Raw genomic sequence first — 24,878 nt, 5'->3', positions numbered from 1 at the left:
AGCACAAAACAAATTTAGCATAAAGAAAATTTTATGACTTTTCTTCTCCAAAACCTATGAAAATAAGACGTAAACCGAAAAGCCGAAAAAAAAATGTAAAACCCAGAAATGCGTACAGGAAAAATTGAAAAACTAAATTCAGAGGGAGCGCTCAGCACACGAAACGTGGTATGCTCCTAGGCCAAAAAAACGAGCCTTGCAGGACTCTCGCAAGGGGAATACTTCAGTTTTTTTTTAGTGGAGGGAACACTTTAGTTAGTTGCTCCCGGAATTTTAAAAAAAAGTTAGTTTTTTTTAAGGGGCACAAAACAAGTTAGTTGCTCCCGTCCTTCGCGCAGGTAGTTCAATAGAAGGTCCGTTTGGCTAGAGTTTCTGCCTTTCTGGGTTGGCTAGGGCAAGAGAACCCATGTTTTTTTTAAGTAACCTGGGTTTAGTTTAGGGGGTGTTTGGTTCAGAAGTTCTAGGATTTTTTCTAGTCCCAGGGACTAATCAAAAAAGACTCTCTAGTAGAGTCTTTTTCTAGTCCATGTAGAAAAAGTCCCTCCCATATGGTTCCTAGGGATTTTTAGGGACTTTTTCTAGTCTCTGGGACTAAAAAGTTCCTGAACCAAACATCCCATTAGACCGACGCGTCACGCATAGCACGTGATTTTTTTTCCACTCAAAAGACAAGGCACATGATTTAGATTTAATTTTTCCTTAAATTAAGGATTTATACCGACCCTAAAAAAAGGACTTAGACTGATCCAGCGGATCGTGGCGGCGTGCAACGGCGACAAGAGATTTGGGGGAGGAAGAGGCCGTCGATGACACTTGTACGGCGACCCGGATCAGGTGCTGGCGGCGGAGGAGGGCGTGGATGGCAGAGAAGAACAATCGGAGTGGCGGCGCATCGTGGATGCGATCCGCGATTGAGTACGATACCAAGCAGGAGGTTGTCCAGATTCGACATCGACGAGGGGTACAGTACCTAGGTGCGTTGCCAATTCCATCTACCTGTATTCTGTTCTTCTTTGTTGCGAGTGGGATCTACATATACCGTTTGTTACGGCAGCGCCTCCTCGGTGATCGCCGTCGCCGGAGTGCCATGCGGGCGTCGTCGTCGCGGCTCCGAGTTTCAGGCCAGCTGTCCAGTTCGCTCGACGATGCAGACGTACAGTCCACAGCGGAGAACGACAGCGGGCAGAAAACAACAGACATGAAAATCAAGATTGATTGATTGTATCTGACTATCTGTTATCGCGAGCCCAGCGATCTGAAGGTCATAACACGTACATACTCCCTCCGTCCGGAAATACTTGTCGGAGAAATGCATAAAAATGAATGTATCTAAAACCAAAATATATCTAGATACATCCATTCCTCCGACGAGTATTTCCGACGGAGGGAGTATATGAGAGTGCCCAATCCGTCCATATCGTCGTCGCCCTATCTCTACCGGAGACAATGGCCACTTCAGTGTCCACAAGGATCATCAATGGACATAGAAGATGAAATGAATGGGAAAAAGGCGCCCAGAGCATTCTGTTCTGATTTTTGTTCTCGTTTGTTCAATTTCTTACTTCCTCTCTCTCTCTGTCTCTCGCAGGCAGCAAACAATGTGACATGGTTCCCTGCAAGCACAGATCATACGGTCAGCATTCATCAAAAGAAAACTGGAAAATCATTTCAGTTGCTTACAATCTTTAGATTTTTTCCCCATGTTACAAAACAAAGTCAGGAAAGAAAAATCAATGTAAAACCCTCACCCAAACTTACTTGACTACTAAGGCTTGAGTTAAGTTTTTTTTTTTGGCATCCATTCTTGGTAGACGTCGGAATTGTGCCCTTCCCTGCAAGCCAGAACTTGAAGTCAGAATTCAACAACAAAAAATTTATGCTGAAAAGGATCATTAGATGATTAATTGGGATACTACAGAGGTAAGCACAAGTGAGAACAAACACACACACATACTTGAGAAATTATATTATTAAAAGAATAAAAGGACAGAAAATGACCTCTAGATGTGAAACAAAAACAGTTTACAAATTTAGAGATTGAAATATAATAATTAGTTGTAAACTGATAGAGCTGTCTTGTAGAAAATCTCTATGATGATTTTATCATATAGTAGCATGTTGCATCTGAGAAGGCGAGTCTCATATTGATTTGAAAGAAACACAATCTGCTACCGCTCATAATAGGTTTGGTCGACAGGTCGAGCCTAGCTCGGACCAACTAGGGGCGTTATAATTAATCTAACAACCTTTCAAACAACTAGGCACAGTAGAAACTAATGGAAAAATATTGAGATATTGATCAAAGGGATAAAACTTCTTATTGAAAGTTCCCCCATCTGGCATGGTCTTTAAATATATTTTTGCTACAGTGTTTGGTAAAAACCTGACTTGAAAATGAATAGTTTATAAAGTTAGAGATTGAAAATGTAATAATAGTGACAATGCTATTGATAGAACTGCACTGCAGAAACTACCTAAAATAGTTTTATCATACAGTAGCATACTGCATTTGAAAAGGCAGTTTTCTCATTGATTCAAAAGAAACACAATAGGCTACCAGTTATAATAGGTTTGATCGACATGTATTCTTAAGTCTGACTCCAGTACAACTAAATCATGACCTACTCTCCTTTTCTAATTATAATTATCTTAAACTCATAGCGCTCTCTAAGACACACATTAGTTTTATAAAACACAAAAAGTTGAGAAGTGAGGCTGCCCTTTTCAGCAAATGTTCAGTTAGTTCTGTACCTCTTTAGTCGAGCTCAGTAATGCATAAAGAAACTCCTATGTGATCCACAACACTCTCGTATGTGGGAAAGCCTGGCACCGGTGTGAACTTTTCCTGTCCACGCAAAACCCGTTTGCAGTTAATCTTCCAGTTTGTGACGATATAACTGAAAGACTTCCAACCTGGTTGACCCTCTAGTTGCTCAATATCATCAACTGGCACATTTTCGCCACTGTTAAACCCAAACATAATGTGCCGTGATAGGGATGGGAAACGTGTAGCTTCTGATACTGTAGCTATTGTTCTGGAGAGACCAATTTTCACCTCTTCAATGTCAATTGTTCCATAGCTTGTAATAGCACTGAGCGTCTCCTCCTGTCCATATAAACCAGTCCTGAGATTGAAGTAATCTGGCTTCAAATCATTGTAATTGCACTTGAATGTAAGTTCTCTGGACCACTGAGAAGAAGCTGCCTTATCGACTCCAGCCAATCTGGTACCTTTGAATAGCTGCCATATATTGTCATGCAGAAATCCATCAAGATACAGGCTCTTTAGTCGGAATAGGAACTTTGCTGGCTTATGCTTGCGTCTATCCTCTGCCGGATGCATCACAATGATGAAATACTTTGTTTCTCCCATTGGCAGCATGCTGGTTCTATGTATATGCTGCTGTTCCCCACGGTCAGTTTGAATAGGGTTTGCATGGCCCGCATACTGAGACACGCCATTGTTTTCCCTGGCAGACTCATGGTTGATGAGGAGTTTAATTTTGCTCAACATTTTCTGATATGAGCAAACCATCTTCTTTGTATTATTGCTTAATCTAAAATCTATATGTGGCACATTCTGCAAAATCAAGTACCAAATGATGATAAGACAGTAATTAATTTTTTCCATTGTAAGATTTGCAAATTATAATGAAGTGAAATATGAGAAACATGACAGGATGATATGCCCAGGGAAAATCTAATAATGAAAAGACAATAATCATAGACCTGTGGGGTTTACTCAGATGTTAAGCAATAGTACAACAATCAAAAATCAAATTATAGTAGGCAATAATCAAATATACTTTTGTTAAATCATAGCATTGTTTGCATATGTGTTTAGGCGGGACAATAAAAGTACATCGATGATGTAGCATTCTAATCACTACAGGGGCTTATAGATACCTACCTCTATGCATGAAAAAGAACCGCTTAAACTTAAAACAATAGAAACAACATTGGGTTCTATATGCAGATTATGCGTCTTTGGGGCATTCTCTTAATAATTTTCTTTCATTGGATAGGAATACCATCTAAAAGTGTTCATATAACATCCACTGTATTCTTTTGTATGGATAAATATTGGTTTGCTATTTTGTACACGCTCAAGAAGATTAGTAGATGTAGTGGTGGTAGCTGCATTGCACATAGATTGTTTCGTATGGCGGTCCATGTTCTCTGATGGATAATCCAAATTTATTTCTGTTCAAATGTATTCTACAGTTTCACAATATTCACATTTGTATGGTTGACATATTCACTACCATGCTGCCTTATAGTACATATCAGTCGCACGTCCAGACGCTCACCAACGAATATGTGCCTATGCAACTTTTTTGCAGCACCAACAAACTGCACATCACTTTTTCAAGCTCGCTAGATAGCCAATGATTGCAATTTGATTATATCAGTTACAGAGGAATTTATGTTCTTAGGCTATTGTTCTGTTCATGCCACAAATCTGCGCCACCATGATTGTTGTTGTAGTTTCCATATCTCTATTTTCCCAACAACCTCTCATAATCCTTTACTTTCTGCCTTCCAGTGGGGCAAATATTCTTTATATTTAGAAGACGAAATAAAGCTAGAATTCAATTTTTTGTCCTCCATCAGATCATATTTGTATAGAGCAGGGTACTGCAGCTAATTCTTACCGTTCAACAATCTGAGCACATGCTTCATACAAATTGCACTAATTCTACCGTACCCCAGAAATATTACTAAGAAGCAACATGATTTATAATAGTTCAAAATATATTTGAAATCCTTATATAGGTGAACATAACTGAAATGACTTCACTGTCAAAATCACTGACTTGCTCAAAACCTTTGATCGAAATATGTATTGCATTCCCAAACACTTTATTAGAATTCCTTTTATCAACTAATAAAGAACATCACATGGAACATCCTCGGATACATTTCAGTGTATTTGCCTTCCCAAAAACACTACAATATAACTCCTTTTATCAACTACTAAAGAATCTGACATATTGCCGATGGAACATGTGTGGATGCATTTCAGTAAAGTCGTTCGTGAAAGCCAATCAAGATAGAACATGTGAATTAAGCGCGACCATTGCAATGTTGCTTGACGCAACAAGCACAATTAAAAGTAATGATGTTTTTCAAGAAAAAGAACTAACAATAATGATAAGGCAAACTTGGTCTCATGAACTGTAATGGATAACCAATGCAAACTATTGCATAATTTTATCATCATGTCTCAGGTATTCCGAAGATCTCCCTACCCCTCGCATGTCATGTGGCCAGTTAAGTAACTTTTGTAGCATATACAGGACAATTGCTAAAACATGAGCCCGTGTAAATAGATTTTCATACCCGGAAGAGAGGGTTTATGTCGCCCCCTTCCATCTGATTCCGTCCGCAGCAGTTGCGGCCCTTCCCCTCTTTGGTGGGCCTGAGGCTGCAGACACAACAAAAATTAATAGGATTGTCATTAGGCCGCACTACCATGGGGCTAGGCCCAAGAGCATTCTTAATTAATGAAGGCAGTTCGAGTAATTTGGTGGGTATCGGGTCTGGCTAAACAGATTGCCGAACGAGACATAAAACCCCCAAGATAAATCGCGCGATTAATTGTCCTAAAAACCACCCCTTGAACCCGACCCGGTTCACACTAAAAAGGTTTAGAAAGACATCAGAAAAAGGGCAGACACGGATCGGAGGTCGAGAGATTAAAACCCCAGTATAAATCACGAAGAATTACCCAAAATGCGACCCCAGAACCACCCCGGAGCCAACGCGGACCGCACCCAGAAAAAAAGGTCGGAAGAAGCAGACACAGATGGGAGGTGGAGAGCGAGATCGGGGACGGCGTGCTCACGGCGGAGTCGCATTGATGATCGGAGGCGGGAGGAGGCGGGTTCCGGCGCGTTGGGGGGCGGGGCAGGGCGGAGATTGCGGTGGAAGGGGGCAGCTCGTCGCGTGCTCCTGCTCTGCCTTCCTTGAGCGAGAGGGGGTTTGGCTTGCTGGGGGTTTTGCTCCATCGTCCGTTTCGTCCGATCGAACGGCTTAAAATCGTTTGTGCAGGCCCCGAATGCACAGAAGAGAGCAGCTGGCACTCACGCTTTCATGAGCAGCTTAGCAGTCATCCCCTTTTGTTTTCTCTCTCTTGCTCCTCCCGTTCAGAGTGCCAAAAGTTTAAAGTTGTGATGTTAATTTGAATTTCTTCTGATATCAAATATTCCCTTCATCCAAATAGGCCTACATGTTTTCAAGGTTGACTTTGACCACCGGTTAGAGGAATAATATATGATGTGTGTGTTACAAAAATGTCCTATCAAATTCGTATGTTAAAAGAGTTTCTAATGATATAATTTTTTATACCATAAACCTCATATATTATCAATCTTATGAATGGTCAAAGGGCCAAGTGCACGGGCTCTCATTTGCGCATGGTCCGGAGAAGGTCCTGAACGCTTTTGGTCTTTTTACGCAGTTTTTTTCTACATTTCTGCAAGAGGTTATTTTCAGAAATTGAACTCCTGACCTCATTGTCACAAGGCTAACAACTTTACCACTGCATCAAGGCTCCCCTTCTATCAATGGTCAGGCCCTATATATGTGGATGGAGCAAGTCATGTATTTATACATATTTCACTTTTTTGGCATGATTTTTAGTTATGTATCTTGTCTTAGGTGGAGTAGTGCTTCATCTTACACATTGATTATGGCGGATCTCTGTGGCGTGGCGCAGTGGAGACTCGACGCCCGATATGCGGAGATGGACTCACGCAGGAGGAGGACGCTGCCTGGCGTCGATGGCAGAGAGGCCTGGTAAGGTCAATACATCAGTATCTGCTCTGAAGATGGATCGATGGAAGACGGTGTCGACAACCTATGAGAGTGCATCAGACAGATTTGTGCCCCAGACCTGATGTCTGGCTTGGTTGGGGCTTCCGGCTTTAGATGTTAGGCTTAGGTGAGAGGTCTGGGTATTTGGCTCACTTTTTGCACCCCTTCATCAATGGATAGCAGTAGCAATAGATGTTGCCAAGATGGCGGCTTCAGACATATTGATGTATTACTTGTGAGGTCGTTGTAATAATTAATAAAGTGACTGCATGCATCTCCCAAATGCAGAGGCAGGGGGTCATCCTCCTTTAAAAAAAACTTGTCTTTACCAAAATCTTGATAGCCACCACTGTCGTGGATCTAAGACTGACAGTAGAATGGGGGTAGGTATGTAGAGGCAAGATCCTAGCTATGGCGAAGTTGTAAACACGAGTTTTACGAGTTCAGGCCCTTCTCAAAAGAAGTAACAGCCCTACGTCTCGGAGCCCGGAGGCGGTCGACTGGATTATGCGCGTGTGTGTGTGTGTGTTACAAGGGGTGCGAACCCTTGTCCCAGAGGAGGGGGTGGCTTATATAGAGTGCGCCAGGACCCCAGCTCCCCTCCGTTACACAGGGTTCAATGTACATAAAGAGAGAGCGTTACAGGTAATGTCTGTAATAAAGTGCTATAAATGACCATTAAGTATATGAGTAAACGTCCGACCATTGCTGCGCAGGGTGGCTTTAGGTCTTCTGTACGTCGAGTGGTCTTTTGCATGGTCGAATGGTTTAGTGGTCGAGTGACCTAAACAAGGAGGGGTCTCTGAGTGAATGGTAGGTCGAGTGGATTGCACTCGACACCTTTGTTGGGCCCTCCCTATTTACTCTTGAACTTCTTTGCTTCTAAGACAAGGACCTTATGTAGGACGTATAGGTCAGGCCTATTACCCTACCCGGGTCTATGCCCTCATCAACCACTGTCCGTGGAATGTGGACGGCCCATTCCCCTATCTCCTCTTATGGCGAGGCTCGCGGGAGTGGAGAAAGGAGAGTTGCCCGGAACTCCCATGTACATAGTATGTCTAGAAGTGTTGCCTTATTGGGGGCGGGGGAGCGTCCAGAGCATGCACGCGAGCTCCGGTTTGTGGCTAGCGGCGGCTATCTTTCTAGTTGCGGTTATTTGTGACCGGGAAATCTAACACCGACATCTCCCGTAATAAGCGTGTGCAACCCCTCATCCAAAGACAACCATCGGCTTGTCCTCCGTCCTTGTGTCGTCATGGTGGTGGACGACAATCTATGGAGAAGATGAAGTCTGAGCTTCGCAGATCGGGCATGCGCTCATCAATGGTTGTCTCCTCGGTGGGAGCTACGATGGATGCAGACACGGTTGATGTTCGGCCTTCACCACAACGCCACCAATCTTCTTTGGCCAAAGGGTGGCCATCATTCTTCCTACCTTGATACCAATAGGAAGGCAACACAATGTTTGGTTGAAGTCCATGGCAGGATGTTGTGAAGACCTCGTCACCCAAATGGTCCCGTCCCCGGTGAGGGTGAGGTTGACTCATGCGGAGGCTATTTAGGACTCGATCGTGTTTCCTTATCTCAGTATGGGGTCCTCTTTAGAAAAAAAGTGGACACATCTGTAACTTATAATTTCTTTTGGGTCCAAAAAAATGTTGTGCTCTCATTTTGTGGCGCTTTTTCTAAGATAGGGTCATTTTTATCAGCCGTAAAAAGGATAAAATGTGTTGACCAGATGTCGCACCACACCATACAACCCGGGGACATAGGTTATCTAAATTAAGTCACCTTACTTTCAGTAACTAATATAGGTCAACTTGTTGCCCACAAGGCTATCTTAGTATCGTGCGGGTTTATGTCTAGCTGTTAAAATATATTGTCCGTCTCTCTTTATCAGTTTGACCTTTTGAACGAATTGATTCGAGTATGGGTCCAATATGATATCAGAAATAAAAAATCTCTAGTTCAAGACTCTGCAAACGCAATATTAAAAATAATTTTATAGTCTACATCTATCCCGCGTTTAAGGATTAAAAAGATCTATAGGTGAGGGGACTTTGTGATGTTGCCATCTCATCGTAGCTTTCACCCTATGCATGGAGTATGTCCTGGGCATAGTGAAGACGTCCAACTTTGTCGGTCGCAATTTTGAATCATCACGTGCACCAAATTTTAGTGCCAACCATATCGATCGTAATTTTGAATCACCAAGACGTACAGACAACAACATTGAGTAATTAAAACATACTAACGAAGCTGATAATCATATACTCCCCCCTTTCAAAATATAAGGTGTTTTAGGTTTTTCAAAAGTCAACAAACATGTGCATGTTTGACCAAGTTTTCAAAAAAAAACAAAAAAACAATACCTACAATACCAAATTTATATCATTAAATTAGATTCATCGTGAAAACTATTTTCATATTTTATTTATTTTATATTGTAATTGTTGATATTTAATTCTATAATCTTGATCAATCATACACAAGTTTGATTGCGAGTGGTGCCACGTCTGCCCAGAGCGTGCACGCGAGCTTCGCTTTGTGGCTAGCGGTGGCTATCTTTCTAGTTGTGGTTATTTGCAACTGGGACAATCTAACGCTGACATCTCCCATAATAAACGCATACAACCCCTCATCCAAATAGGATCATCGGCTTGTCCTCCGTCCTTGCGTTGTCATGGTGGTGGACGACAATATATAGAGAAGATGAAGTCTGAGCTTTGCCGATTAGGCATGCACTCGTAAATGATGGTCTCCTTGGTGGAGCTACGACGCATGCAGACATGGTTGATGCCTGACATTCACTGCAACGCCACTTTGGCCAAAGGACGACCTTCATTCTTCCTAGCTTTGATGCCAATAGGAAGGTAACACAATGTTTTGTCGAAGTCCATGGCAGGATGTTGTGAAGACCTCGTCACCAAGTGGTCTCGTCCCCGGCAAGGGTGAGGTTGACTCAAGCAGGCTCTATTTAGGACTCGGTCGTTGTTCTTTATCTCAGTCTGGGGTCCTCTTTAGAAAAGATGTGGACGCATCTTTATTTTGTAATTTCTTTTGGGTCCAAGAAAGAGTTGTGCTCTTATTGTGTGGCACTTTTTAAAGACAGGGTCATTTTTATTAGTCGTAAAAAGGATAAAATGTGTTGACCAAACGCAGCACCACACCATACGACTCGAGGACAGATTATCTAAATTAAGTCACCTTACTTTCGGTTACTGGCATAGGTCAGCTTGTTACCCACAAGTCTATCTTATTATCGTGCGGGTTTATGTCTAAATATTAAACTATATGAAAATGTTAACACCCACACGTGTGACATGTTTGCATTTCGCCCACACGCGTTGATACATGTTGATTCTGTTTTGCATGAATCCTAAAGGAATATGTTAGATTTTCAGCATCGCGTGGGCGTCATCGTGTGTGTGGGCGTTGGAGAGTTCGCCCACATGACACGCAACATGCGGTTGCCAGCTGTGCCGTGTGGGCGAAGCTGTTTCTGCCCACACAGTCACCACCCAGTCCACACGCGTGTGGGCGAATTACTCTTCGCACACACGACGCTCGTACGTTGTTAGATGGCATGATGAGGACATGACTACCTTGGATACGACCAAAAACATTGCATACATGCATATTTGTCAGGTGATTTCTAGTGCAAATTATTCAATAATCTATTTATGTTATCCAGAACAAAAATACTTCACACACACTTTTGTGTTTTGTCTAATTGCAGGTGTATGGGACATTTGTACAATCCACATATGAAGATAAGGCAAAAGGAGAAGTTTAGGTTCTATTCAAAAAGTCCTCTCACGTCACTTTTGGGCCAAGAGAAGATAGAGTACAAGTCTCTCACGTTCTGGATTCAGATTCGAACTGCACAGACATACCTGACTCAAAACGCCAATAACTTTTTCATACGTATTCCGAATTGGGTGATTCTTTTTTTGTTGGAAAGTAGATTTTATCCTCTTTCCAACCCAATTGGATTCACCTTGAAATTCGTCCGGATCGTTGAGATATGGACGAAACAATCTGACGCTGCAGCAGAATCTGAATCAAACAACAAGTCAAAGGTGTTGCATCACCTCCACTTGGGCCCATGAGCCTTGTACGACCTAGGGTTGGTTTTAGGCTACCTTGGGATGTCCTCCCACCTTCTTGGCCGCCACCCCTTGCTCCTATATAAGTAGATCCATCTAGTAGCTTTTTCCTGGGGATTTGTTTAGTTAAAAGTTAGCCATTGCAACTTCGTGTACTTTGTTTATGTCCAACGACCAGACCAAGACCGCTTCCGGATCCCCACCTTTATCAATACTTCATCTATATTCGCAATATTCAGATTGCATTATCATATTCTTACTTGTTCTTCGATTGCGTGCAGGAATAGACCTTCGTGGTCAGGTTGATCGTGCTCCGGCATGGTCAATAACCTCTCGGAGTTGGTTTAGCGATTGCTAAGGCGCAACGTCGTGCACGTTTATAGTCGGATCGTCAAAGTCGTCTCCACCAAATCAACAGTTATCATCTCATCGAAAGATTGGCACACCCCGCCTCTATCAAGTGGTAATTTTTTTCAGGTTGCTCGGTGAGAATTTCCAGTTTTTACAAGATTAGATTTATTTTCTTACCTATTGTCCAAGAAAAAGCCACAAAAAAAGTTAGATCTAATCATCCTTTGTCCAAACCAGTCTGAGCCATTGCAATTTTCTTTTCATTGCTTGCATAGTTGAATTATCGGTTGCATCGTCGTGTCGAGTTGTTGGTCTTAGTGTCTAGTTCGTTTAGAGTTTCGAGTTGTGTTCACATTAATCACGCCGCCGCTGCATCGTTATCCCTTCTGATGTCCACCACCCATCCATCAATTTCCTATATGTGCTACCCACCGTTCATTGTCATAATCATAGGTGAGATCGTTCACATCTTCGCTTGATCCAATCTGCATTTTATCTAGTTTGTTTTGAAAAGAGGGAGAGAGAAAAAAAAAAGACAGAGAAAAAAAAAGTCAGAGAAAAAAAAGAGAAAGGAAAAAAAAGTGTGAGGAAAAAAAGAGAAGAAAAACAAATAAAATCCGGATCTATCTAGACTCAATCTTGTAGTTGAATTCGGATTGGAATCTGTTTTTTGCACTGTTCAGTAAAACAGGCATAACTTTCTCATACGAAGTCCGTTTTGGCTCCACGAGTACTCAAATGAAAGCTAGCGACAAGCCGCATCTAAATAGTTGCAGAGGCAAGTTCAATATTTGGCACCTCAAAATCGGCTTCTAATAGGTCTTTTTGCCCTCCGAAGTTCGCGAACACCGTTTATTCCAGTTTTTCAAGCCAGTTTTAGAATTTTTTGACTCCTCATATCAACTCGGATTTGAGTGATTCTTTTTGCTTTTGAAAGCTTGAGTCAGTGCCATTCTTGAGAAAAATTGGTACAAATTTTTCCAGAGAAGAGTTGGAGAGAAAGTTGTTGTATATCCTGCTTGACAGTTGTTTTTCATCATTATCTTTACTGCCGTTGTGATCTTCATTTATATCTTGCTGTCCAGAGCTACTTAGTATTCTTCATTGATGCTAGTTGTGCTACGCCGTGACCTCATTAGTGTTCTAGGCTCGCGTCTCTAGTCCGGTCTAGCCTAGGACCAGCACAGTACCGTCGTTGAGCGTTTATTCAACATTGCATCTTTGAATTGATTATTGCTAATATTTTGCTACCATATTGTGACGCCCCCGATTCAATCGTACACTAATCATACACACAAACGTGTACGATCAAGATCAGGGACTCACGGGAAGATATCACAACACAACTCTAAAAATAAAATAAGTCATACAAGCATCATAATACAAGCCAGGGGCCTCGAGGGCTCAAATACAAGTGCTCGATCATAGACGAGTCAGCGGAAGCAACAATATCTGAGTATAGACATTAGTAAACAAGTATGCCTTAAGAAGGCTAGCACAAACCGGGATACAGATCGAAAGAGGTGCAGGCCTCCTGCCTGGGATCCTCCTAAACTACTCCTGGTCGTCGTCAGCGGCCTGCACGTAGTAGTAGGCACCTCCGGTGTAGTAGGAGTCATCGTTGACGGTGGCGTCAAGCTCCTGGGCTCCGGCATCTGGTTGCGACAACCAGGTAGAAGGGAAAGGGGAAAAGAGGGAGAAAAGCAACCGTGAGTACTCATCCAAAGTACTCGCAAGCAAGGAGCTACACTACATATGCATGGGTATATGTGTAAAGGGCCATAACGCTGGACTGAACTGCATAATGCCAGAATAAGAGGGGGATAGCTAACCCTGTCGAAGACTACGCTTCTGGCCACCTCCATCTTGCAGCATGTAGAAGAGAGTAGATGGTAAGTTCACCAAGTAGCATCGCATAGCATAATCCTACCCGGCGATCCTCCCCTCGTCGCCCTGTGTGAGAGCGATCACCGGGTTATATCTGGCACTTGGAAGGGTGTGTTTTATTAAGTATCTGGTTCTAGTTGTGATAAGGTCAAGGTACAACTCCAAGTCGTCCTATTACCGAAGATCACGGCTATTCGAATAGATAAACTTTCATGCAGGGGTGCACCACATAACCCAACACGCTCGATCCCCTTTGGCTGGACACACTTTCCTGGGTCATGCCCGGCCTCGGAAGATTAACACGTCGCAGCCCCACCTAGGCACAACAGAGAGGTCAGCACGCCGGTCTAAATCCTATGCGTGCAGGGGTCTGGGCCCATCGCCCATTGCACACCTGCACGTTGCGTACGCAGCCGGTAAGCAGACCTAGCCTCCCTAATACAAGAGCAGGCATTCCAGTCCAATCCGGCGCGCGCCGCTCAGTCGCTGACGTCAAGAACGCTTCAGCTGATACCACGACGTCGAGTGCCCATAACTGTTCCCGCGTAGTTGGTTAGTGCGTATAGGCCAGTGGCCAGACTCAGATCAAATACCAAGATCTCGTTAAGCGTGTTAATTGAAGTATCCGTGAACGCCAACCAGGGCCAGGCCCACCTCTCTCCTAGGTGGTCTCAACCTGCCCTGTCGCTCCGCCATAAAGTAATAGTCGGGGGCCGTCGGGAACCCAGGCCCACCTCTACCAGGATGGACCACCTGCCTCTTCAGCCCCCATCTCCAAACAGTATCATAGTAATGTAACAGTATAAAGTATATAGCATATGCCCGTGATCACCTCCCGAAGTGATCACGGCCCAGTAGTATAGCATGGCAGACGGACAAGAGTGTAGGGCCACTGATGGAACACTAGCATCCTATACTAAGCATTAGGATAGCAGGTAAAGGTAACAACAGTAGTGGTAAAGACAGGCTATGCAGCAGAATAGGATTAACGGAAAGCACTAACATGCAACACTACTCTAATGCAAGCAATATAGAGAAGAATAGGCGATATCTGGTGATCAAGGGGGGGCTTGCCTGGTTGCTCTGGCAAGGAGGGGTCGTCAACAACGTAGTCGATCGGGGCACCAGCAGCGGTGTGAGTCTCGTAGTCTACCAGAGAGAAGAGGGGGAAGAAACAATGAATACAATGCAAACAGATGCATAACATGTCAGGTAACCGTGCTAGGAGTGCCCTAACGCGGTAGGAGGTGATACCGGCAAAGGGGGAAAACATCCGGGAAAGTATCCCCGGTGTTTCGTGTTTTCGGACAAATGAACCGGAGGGGAAAATTTGCATGTTCGCTAGGCTAGGGATGTGTGGCGGACGAACGGGCTGCGTATCCGGATTCGTCTCGTCGTTCTGAGCAACTTTCATGTACAAAGTTTTTCCATCCGAGCTACGGTTTATTTTATATTAATTTTAAAAGAATTAATCATTTTTAGAATTTATTCAATTATTTTAACTCAACATTATCCAGAATAGTGTTTGCTGACGTCATCATGACGTCAGCATGATGTCAGCAGTCAACAGAGGTGTTTGCTGACGTGTGGGTCCCACTGGTCATTGACTTAGTTAACTAAACATGATTAGTTAATTTAATTAAGTGATTAGGTTAATTAATTAGGCTTAATTAGATTAATTAACAGGATTAGTTAAGTTAATTAATTATCTTAATTAATTATATTATTATTATTTATTTTTATTTAATTCCTTTTTTATAAAATCGTTCTGGGGGGGTGGGGCCCCACATGTCATAGGGCCGGGGGGCACTGGCCCAGTGGTCAGTGGCCCATTGGCCAAAGTGGGTCGGGCGCAACGGGCGCCGGGCGTCGGGCGTCCGCCCGAACGGGACTGGCGAGGGGGCGCGGCGGACGAAGGCCGCCGGGGCGCGGCGAGGCTCCGGCCAGGGGGAAGTGGTGGTGGCCGTGCCGGCCGGCGGAGAGGCGGATGCCGACGGCGGTAGCGTGCAGCTGGGGGAGCGACGGCGCCTAGCGTTAGCAGGCGGAGCGGGGGCGCATGGGCAAGCTGCAGGCAGAGGCGGAGCGCGGTCAGGGCGCAGGCGGCGAGCGCGAGCAGGTGCGGTGGCGGGAGGAGCAGGAGGTAGCGGCAGCAGGCAGCAGCAGCATCGGCCGGACAGGGCGCGGCCTCGATGCGGTGAGCGCGTACAGAGAGGAGGCCGGGGCGGGCTGCAGCGATGGAGCGAGCAGGACCACGGCGGGGCACGTAGCACGTGCACAGGGCGTGGCCAGCAGACGGCCGGAGCGCGACGCGCGTGTGCGTGTGCGAGGCATGGCGGAGTGCGGGCGAGGCGCGCGCGAGCTCGGGCGCGATGAGCGCGCGCAACGTGCGCCGGAGCGGGGTGGGCAGAGAGGCAAAGGGGAGAGGGACGAGGCTCACTGGGGCCGTAGGGAATGGCCAGTGGGGCGCGGGGAGGATGTCGGGGACGACGACGATGCAGGGGAGGCAGTCCAGCGAGGAGGGGCTTGACGAATCCGGCGAGGGCGGTGACGTGCGCGGTCGTCGGGGCTGAGGACGTGGACGACGAGGTCCAGCAGTGACAGGATGGCGACGGCGAGCGATGGGGCGCGGCGTCGGGGTCGGGGCAGTGACCCGATCCAGATCCAGAATGGTGAAGCGAGGAGGAGATCGGGAGGAATCGTGCGGGAGGGGGGAGTGGTGTTCGTGGGCTAGGGTTCGGTGTCCCGAGGGGGGTTAGTAGGTGAGGTAGGGTGGGCCGGTCCAGTCGGGCCGACTGGAGTGGCCAGCTGGGCTGGTTGGCCCCGGGGAGGGCTTTCTTTCCTTTCTTATTGTCTTACTATTTTCCTTTTATATTTCTTCTACTTTTTTCTGTTTTAGTTTGTTTCCTATTATTTTAGTTTTAGTAAAATATACACGCCGCATCTAAATTAGTATTTCAACTTAGCTCATAGTCACAAAAAGTCTAGTCCTCAAATAAATTAGTTTGACATTTTATTAATTACAAAAGGTATTTAAATAATTGTTTTTACTGTTGTTTTATTCATCTTATAGTACTTAAACATTTTATAAAGGTGTGGTTTCTCCACCATAATTACCTATGCAATATTTGGCTCACTCCGAACATTTTAGTTTTAATATTTGAAAACTTTTATTGTTTGCTTCATTTTGAATTTGAATTTGAATCGGTTTCGAACTAACGCGAATTTAGCAACAGTAATCGAAGTGACGTGGCATCATTAGCAGAGAATTATTGTAGCTTAATTATCCGGGCGTCACAATTCTCCTCCACTACAAGAAATCTCGTCCCGAGATTTAAGAGGGGGAGTAAGGGGGAAAGATCTGGTTACGAAATTCTAACGAATCCTCTCGGTCTTGGTTGCTCTTCTCGAAGAGGTCGATCCATTACGTTGATGTCTCCATTTCTCTGCTTCATGTCATCATGATGAAGTCACCATCCTTTCTTTGGGAACTCCATCGTACTTCCGAAAGAATAAATGGTGGTTATTCCGGAAGAACGGACCTCTGCAAGGTTGACTACCTGGTAGCTAACATCGGGGGAAGGTGGCAGAAAGTAACTCTCGAACTGAAACTTAAGATAATTTCAAGAGCAAAGTAAGAAGGTACCATGAGAAGTTTAAGCGGGTAGGCAATCGTTCGATGCCTGAACAAAGTGTGAAAGGGGTCCAGAGCAACGAGAAATAGTATTGTGCCTAATACCAGAATAGATCACTAGGAAGGTGGCCCGTGAATTACATACGACGTCAAGCACGACGAATAACTTTGGCAACATGGGTGTACAGGAGAGTCAGGTTTCGATCCTGTGGAACTGTGGGTTATGGGCCCACCACGTGGGTTAAAAATAGGGAATGCGCTGACATCTTGCACGGTCATGATAGCAAGGCCTGTCAGAGGGTAGCCTACCAGTTATGTTGGCAACAACATTGGTACCAAGGGCGATGGACGAAGAGAACCATTTTCCTGCTCGTTGAACGAGGCAGACCAATCGGCAAAGTTCTCGTCCATCGGCGGTTACCAGAATGCTATCAACAAATGCAACAGGGTCTTACTGACACGGTTGTACACCAAGGTGCTTACATAGGCAGAAGAATATTACTGCTTAGATCATATGGATCACGAGGAAGATTAAACAAATCAATGGAAAGGAAAATGTGATCATCAGATTAAATAGAACAATGGAAAGGAAAATGTGTTTAAACACATTATTCAGGGGTATATCCTTCCCAAGGACAAGCAGAGCATGATATCCATGACATGATATAATGTAGAAAACCATTTAGGTTAGGGGTGAGGAAGTTCATGACATTACCCAAACAACGGTGTTTGAATAATTGATAAAGTAAATTTAGCATGGCGCTTCAAATGTTCTTATCGATGATCAGAGTGCCACAGACATGCTTCGAGATAGCATTGACATGTTCATCAAGTAAGGGTCAAAATTTGGATGCACAAAGGATCCATCAAGAACAACTTATAGAATAAGTCTTACGATTTCCTCATGGAAGAATCGCTAACCTTGCTAAGAAGGGAACTATAACAATAGGTCCTCCGGTCATGTGTGCTAGGCATGACATCACCTTACCGGGTCACATGAAGACCAATGTTATAACGCTTGGAAAATGTTCCAACCATCATATATGACGAGATTCAGATCTGGATTGTGTTCGGATACCTTAGACCCAGGATGCCTAAGAAGGAAGGGGTGCAACACAATTTGACGAGATGGTGTTGCAAGATCCTCGAGGAATGAACTATGGAAGCAAGTCCCGAATCATGAGTTCGTCATTAAACCAAGGAGAGGACGAGGAGGTGGCTGATGGACTCAGCGACAATTCATTGAGATTAACAAAAGATGGATTTCCACAATTATGTGAACAAGGAGATAACATTTGTCAGAGCAAATGATATAATGATGTATGTTCGAGGAAAATATCCAGAATTAAACATTGGTTGACAGGTGCACCCGAAATATGGGCATAGGTAGCATGATCAATGTTAGAATGGCGATTCAATAACCAATAGTCTAAGAATGGACTATCGACCATTAACTTCAAAGTAATAAGTTTGCTAGAAGTACATAATCCAAGTAGCATCGTTCCCTTGTTGGAATCCCGGTTAGAATCAACACGGGGAACAAGAAGGAATGGTGATGGTGAGAAGTATCACTTGTATCAAGAATTCTCAAGAGGTGGTGAAATTCCCACGACATTTTTGACATAAAAGGTGGCAATATTCTAAGGTAAGGAAGAACAAATGCTGGATAGCAAGGAACTCAAGGTATAACACAAGACGCGAACAAGTTTGCGTTGGAGGGAAGGCAATAAAGTGGTCGATGATAACACAAATCATCGAGGGCAAGGATGGTATTTCTCATCATGAATTCGATTGATATCCCGGAAGAGCTCATAAGGTTGATGATGGTCATGACACATTTGTTGAGAGATTTCATGAAGATGTAATCAATCATCGACGACATCAAGTCAAAGGAATGATGAAGCGAAAGGTTATTGGAGCCACGGATACGACACAAACTCGGAATCAAGCTTGTTGTTCAAGGCAATACGATATGACGAGGAAGATCGATGTAGGCATAGCTCATCGTCAAAATTTTGTGCTCCGGGGCGAAGGACCAGGTAGCACAGTTAAAATTTAGAACGATAATTATATAGCCGATCAGGCTAGGAATGACATGATCGAGTACAAACTCATAATTAAAGAAGATTACTAAGAGTTGTTTAATCGCGATGCGGACTCGATTCAGTTATCGGTGTCCTGGAGTGTTTAATATCTCAGAGCCCGTGAAAAAATTGGGATCAGTGAGAATGTAGTACTTGAGGGAGAACTCATAAGAAGTTATGCAGTTCCGTGATAATCTTGAGATACCAGGGGGGTAATACTCGACGTCAGACCAAAGTAGAGGTTGGACTGGGGTATTGCTCTGTAGAAGACAAGTGCTTAAACTTGAATGAGAAATGGTATTTAAAGGAGAACATGGTCGGAACCACGATTGCAAAAGGCCAGATCCCAGATATAAGATGAACTTATACCAAGGGAATAATTAATTGAAGAGAAGCTTTAATGATAAGATCTACATCGTCTCCATGGGCATGAACACAAAGTTCAAGGTCGACTCCCACTTCTCCAATGCATAACCTTTCATTCACTTCTCTCGTTCGATGAAGTTGTAGTGTTGAAATTTTATTTGGCAAAATACCAGAAGAGTATGACTCGTGAAAACTTTTGAGTTCACACATATTAAGGAAGGCATAGGCCCAACCCACATGGGCATCGAGGAAACATATACCACAAGCTTCAATGGTAATTATCACCAGCTCGAAAGTAGAGCATGATTGGCAAAATCAGAGAATAGGAATTAACAATGGCATTATGTATCAGAGAAAGAACTTCTTGAGGTTTTTGTATACGAAAGACACTGCCAGATGGTAATTCAACAAAGGATCTGACGGTCCATAACGGGGCTGATGCGAGCATCGGCACACGATCAGAGGATGAAACAAAGCAAAGGTTTTGGATTATAGAAACAACAGACTAATTCAAAGCTCAAATGCAAAGGAATTATGATTTCCAAATCAAGGGATCATAAGCAAATGATCTGATTAAGGATGGATAAGTCGAGTAGGCTTAGGGGTACAATCGATGGCAATTTGATTGGTTGAGAACCAGCTCATGTTCAAACTGACACTGAGCCGGAAGGATGAATTCTAGGATTCGACTGAGGAATGCGAGCATCCTCAACATATTGAATCAACTAACTAAAAATGATAAAGACAAGGGATGCCAATAAGATTATGAGACTTATGGGATTAACCGTAATGCAAGCAAGCAAGAATTTCAAGAGCAATAGGCTGCTTGGGATTTTCGGAAGTTCAAATAGCATTTCGAAGATTTTTGTGAATTAGTTGAATCAACTGGGGATGAGCGGATACTCGATAAGTGTGAGAAATTATTCGTAGGGGTATTCAGGTGGCAAAGAACGGCAAGGCAGTAGGCGCAAAGTATTCCCGGGGTATCTTGCAATAACAAGATTGACTGGGAATAAAAGTAAGAACGACAGGTGTAAGTATTTATCCATAGGGATGTTTCGGTGGTAGGGAATTGCAAAAGTGACAGGCACAAGGTCTCGAGAGAATATTGGAGAGTATCTTCGAATTCTTCTGGTGCACGGAGCAATCATCTGGAGTGAGGGGTTCTCCGGGAGGAAGTAGTAACGAGATCCTAAAGTTAGATTTTAGTAAATTCATTAAACCCGAATAGGAGAGAGATCAGAGTCCCAGAGTATAGGTCAAGGAATAAAAAGATTCTAATACCACCCAATGGCGACGTGGGCCCGTAAGCCATACAGCCATGTTAGTAAAACAGTTTTCACTGACTAGACTCAACTTCGGCCAAGGAGTTTGGAAGGGAGATTCCTACAGGCAGTCGGCTCTGATACCAACTTGTGATGCCCCTGATTCAATCGTACACTATTCATACAGACAAATGTGTACGATCAAGATCAGGGACTCACGGGAAGATATCACAACACAACTCTAAAAATAAAATAAGTCATACAAGCATCATAATACAAGCCAGGGGCCTCGAGGGCTCAAATACAAGTGCTCGATCATAGACGAGTCAGCGGAAGCAACAATATCTGAGTACAGACATTAGTAACAAGTATGCCTTAAGAAGGCTAGCACAAACTGGGATACAGATCGAAAGAGGTGCAAGCCTCCTGCCTGGGATCCTCCTAAACTACTCCTGGTCGTCGTCAGCGGCCTGCATGTAGTAGTAGGCACCTCCGGTGTAGTAGGAGTCATCGTTGACGGTGGCGTCAAGCTCCTGGGCTCCGGCATCTGGTTGCGACAACCAGGTAGAAGGGAAAGGGGGAAAAGAGGGAGAAAAGCAACCGTGAGTACTGCTACCTCTTGAGCATTGCGTTGGTTTTCCCTTGAAGAGGAAAGGGTGATGCAGCAAAGTTGCGTAAGTATTTCCCTCAGTTTTTGAGAACCAAGGTATCAATCCAGTAGGAGGCCACGCATGAGTCCCTCGCACCTACACAAACAAATAAATCCTCGCAACCAACGCGATAAGGGGTTGTCAGTCCCTACACGGTCACTTACGAGAGTGAGATCTGATAGATATGATAAGATAATATTTTTGGTATTTTTATGATAAAGATGCAAAGTAAAGTAAACAAAATAAAAACGACGTCAGAAATAGCTTGTTGTCGGGAGATTAAATATGATGGAAAATCGACCCGGGGGCCATAGGTTTCACTAGTGGCTTCTCTGAGCATAAGTATTACGGTGGGTGAACAAATTACTGTTGAGCAATTGACAGAATTGAGCATAGTTATGAGAATATCTAGGTATGATCATGTATATAGGCATCACGTCCAAGACAAGTAGACCGACTCCTGCCTGCATCTACTACTATTACTCCACACATCGACCGCTATCCAGCATGCATCTAGAGTATTAAGTTCATAAGAACAGAGTAATGCTTTAAGCAACATGACATGATGTACAGGGATAAACTCATGCAATATGATATAAACCCCATCTTGTTATCCTCGATGGCAACAATACAATACGTGCCTTGCTGCCCCTACTGTCACTGGGAAAGGACACTGCAAGATTGAACCCAAAGCTAAGCACTTCTCCCATTGCAAGAAAGATCAATCTAGTAGGCCAAACCAAACTGATAATTCGAACAGACTTGCAAAGATAACCAATCATACATAAAAGAATTCAGAAAAGATTCAAATATTGTTCATAGATAAACTTGATCATAAACCCACAATTCATCGGTCTCAACAAACACACCGCAAAAGAAGATTACATCGAATAGATCTCCACGAGAGAGGGGGAGAACATTGTATTGAGATCCAAAAAGAGAGAAGAAGCCATCTAGCTAATAAATATGGACCCGAAGGACTGAGGTAAACTACTCACACATCATCGGAGAGGCTATGGTGTTGATGTAGAAGCCCTCCGTGATCGATGCCCCCTCCGGCGGAGCTCCAGAACAGGCCCCAAGATGGGATCTCACGGGTACAGAAGGTTGCGGCGGTGGAATTAGGTTTTTGGCTCCGTATCTGGTAGTTTGGGGGTACGTAGGTATATATAGGAGGAAGAAGTACGTCGGTGGAGCAACGTGGGGCCCACGAGGGTGGAGGGCGCGCCCTGGGGGTTAGGCGCACCCCCTACCTCGTGCCCTCCTGGTTGATGTCTTGACATAGGGTCCAAGTCCTCTGGATCATGTTCGTGCCGAAAATCACGTTCCCGAAGGTTTCATTCCTTTTGGACTCCGTTTAATATTCTTTTTCTGCGAAACTCTGAAATAGGCAAAAAAACAGGAATTCTGGGCTGGGCCTCCGGTTAATAGGTTAGTCCCAAAAATAATATAAAAGTGTATAATAAAGCCCAATAATGTCCAAAACAGAATATAATATAGCATGGAACAATAAAAAATTATAGATACGTTGGAGACGTATCAAGCATCCCCAAGCTTAATTCCTGCTCGTCCTCGAGTAGGTAAATGATAAAAACTGAATTTTTGATGTGGAATGCTACTTGGCATAATTTCAATGTAATTCTTCTTAATTGTGGTATGAATATTCAGATCCGAAAGATTCAAGATAAAAGTTCAATATTGAAATAAAAATAATAATACTTCAAGCATACTAACTAAGCAATTATGTCCTCTCAAAGTAACATAGCCAAAGAAAGTTCATCCCTACAAAATCATATAGTTTAGTCATGCTCCATTTTCGTCACACAAGAATGCTCTCATCATGCACAACCCCGATGACAAGCCAAGCAATTGTTTCATACTTTAGTAATCTCAAACCTTTTCAACCTCCACGCAATACATGAGCGTGAGCCATGGATATATCACTATGGGTGGAATAGAATATAATGATGGGGGTTATGTGGAGATGACAAAAAAGGAGAAAGTCTCACATCAACGCGGCTAATCAATGAGCTATGGAGATGCCCATCGATTGATGTTAATGCAAGGAGTAGGGATTGCCATGCAACGGATGCACTAGAGCTATAAATATTGTTGGAGATCGTTGCAGAAATTAAAAAATCTTCTACGCATCACCAAGAACAATCTATGGAGTCTTCTAGCAACGAGAGGGAAAAGAGTGCATCTACATACCCTTGTAGATCGCGAGCGGAAGCGTTCAAGTGAACGGGGTTGATGGAGTCGTACTCGTCGTGATCCAAATCACCGATGACCGAGCGCCGAGCGGACGGCACCTCCGCGTTCAACACACGTACGGTTGGGGAAGACGTCTCCTCCTTCTTGATCCAGCAAGGGGAGGGAGAGGTTGATGGAGATCCAGCAGCACGACGGCGTGGTGGTGGAAGCAGCGGGGATCTCGGCAGGGCTTCGCCAAGCTCAGCGAGAGGGAGAGGTGTCACGGGAGGGAGAGGGAGGCGCCAGGGGCTTGGGGTGCTGCTCCCATGCGCCTACCCACTATATATAGGGGTGGAGGGGGCTGGTTTCTTGCCCTCCAAGTCCATTGGGAAGTTGGCAAAGGTGGGGGAAAGAAATCCCATCATTTCCCTTCCCCACCGATTGTTATCCCCCTTTTTTAGGGATCTTGATCTTATCCCTTCGGGATATGATCTTATTCCTTCTAAGGTGGGATCTTGGTGCGCCTTGACCAGGGGTGTGGGGCCTTGCCCCCACTACCCACGTTCATGTGGGTCCCCCCATGCAGGTGGGCCCCACTTCGGAACCTTCTAGAACCTTCCCGGTACAATACCGAAAAATCCCGAACATTTTCCGGTGGCCAAAATAGGACTTCCCATATATAAATCTTTACCTCCGGACCATTCCGGAACTCCTCGTGACGTCCGGGATCTCATCCGGGACTCCGAACAACTTTCGGTTAACCGCATACTAATATCTCTACAACTCTAGCGTCACCGAACCTTAAGTGTGTAGACCCTACGGGTTCGGGAGACATGCAGACATGACCGAGACGACTCTCCGGTCAATAACCAACAGCGGGATCTGGATACCCATGTTGGCTCCCACATGTTCCACGATGATCTCATCGGATGAACCACGATGTCGAGGATTCAATCAATCCCGTATACAATTCCCTTTGTCAATCGGTACGTTACTTGCCCGAGATTCGATCGTCGGTATCCCAATACCTTGTTCAATCTCGTTACCGGCAAGTCACTTTACTCGTACCGTAATGCATGATCCCGTGACCAAACACTTGGTCACATTGAGCTCATTATGATGATGCATTACCGAGTGGGCCCAGAGATACCTCTCCGTCATACGGAGTGACAAATCCCAGTCTCGATTCGTGCCAACCCAACAGACACTTTCGGAGATACCCGTAGTGCACCTTTATAGCCACCCAGTTACGTTGTGACGTTTGGCACACCCAAAGCACTCCTATGGTATCCGGGAGTTGCACAATCTCATGGTCTAAGGAAATGATACTTGACATTTGGAAAAGCTCTAGCAAACGAACTACACGATCTTGTGCTATGCTTAGGATTGGGTCTTGTCCATCACATCATTCTCCTAATGATGTGATCCCGTTATCAATGACATCCAATGTCCATAGTCAGGAAACCATGACTATCTGTTGATCAACGAGCTAGTCAACTAGAGGCTCACTAGGGACATGT

General features: G+C 44.3%; 1 long non-coding RNA gene across 1 annotated transcript; it reads left to right on the top strand.

Moving 5' to 3' along the window:
• Nucleotides 1–600: 600 nt before the first annotated feature.
• LOC123180556 (uncharacterized) lies at nt 601–7,137 on the top strand. Its single transcript, XR_006491116.1, has 3 exons — nt 601–974; nt 1,055–6,572; nt 6,664–7,137. It is a non-coding gene; the product is annotated as an uncharacterized lncRNA (long non-coding RNA).
• The last annotated feature ends 17,741 nt before the right edge of the window (nt 7,138–24,878 follow it).

The sequence above is a fragment of the Triticum aestivum genome, chromosome 1D (assembly GCF_018294505.1).
Source record: "Triticum aestivum cultivar Chinese Spring chromosome 1D, IWGSC CS RefSeq v2.1, whole genome shotgun sequence".
Classification (NCBI taxonomy): domain Eukaryota; kingdom Viridiplantae; phylum Streptophyta; class Magnoliopsida; order Poales; family Poaceae; genus Triticum; species Triticum aestivum.
The sequence above is the reverse complement of the archived record's forward strand: the minus strand, read 5'-3'. Positions and strand labels throughout refer to the sequence as shown.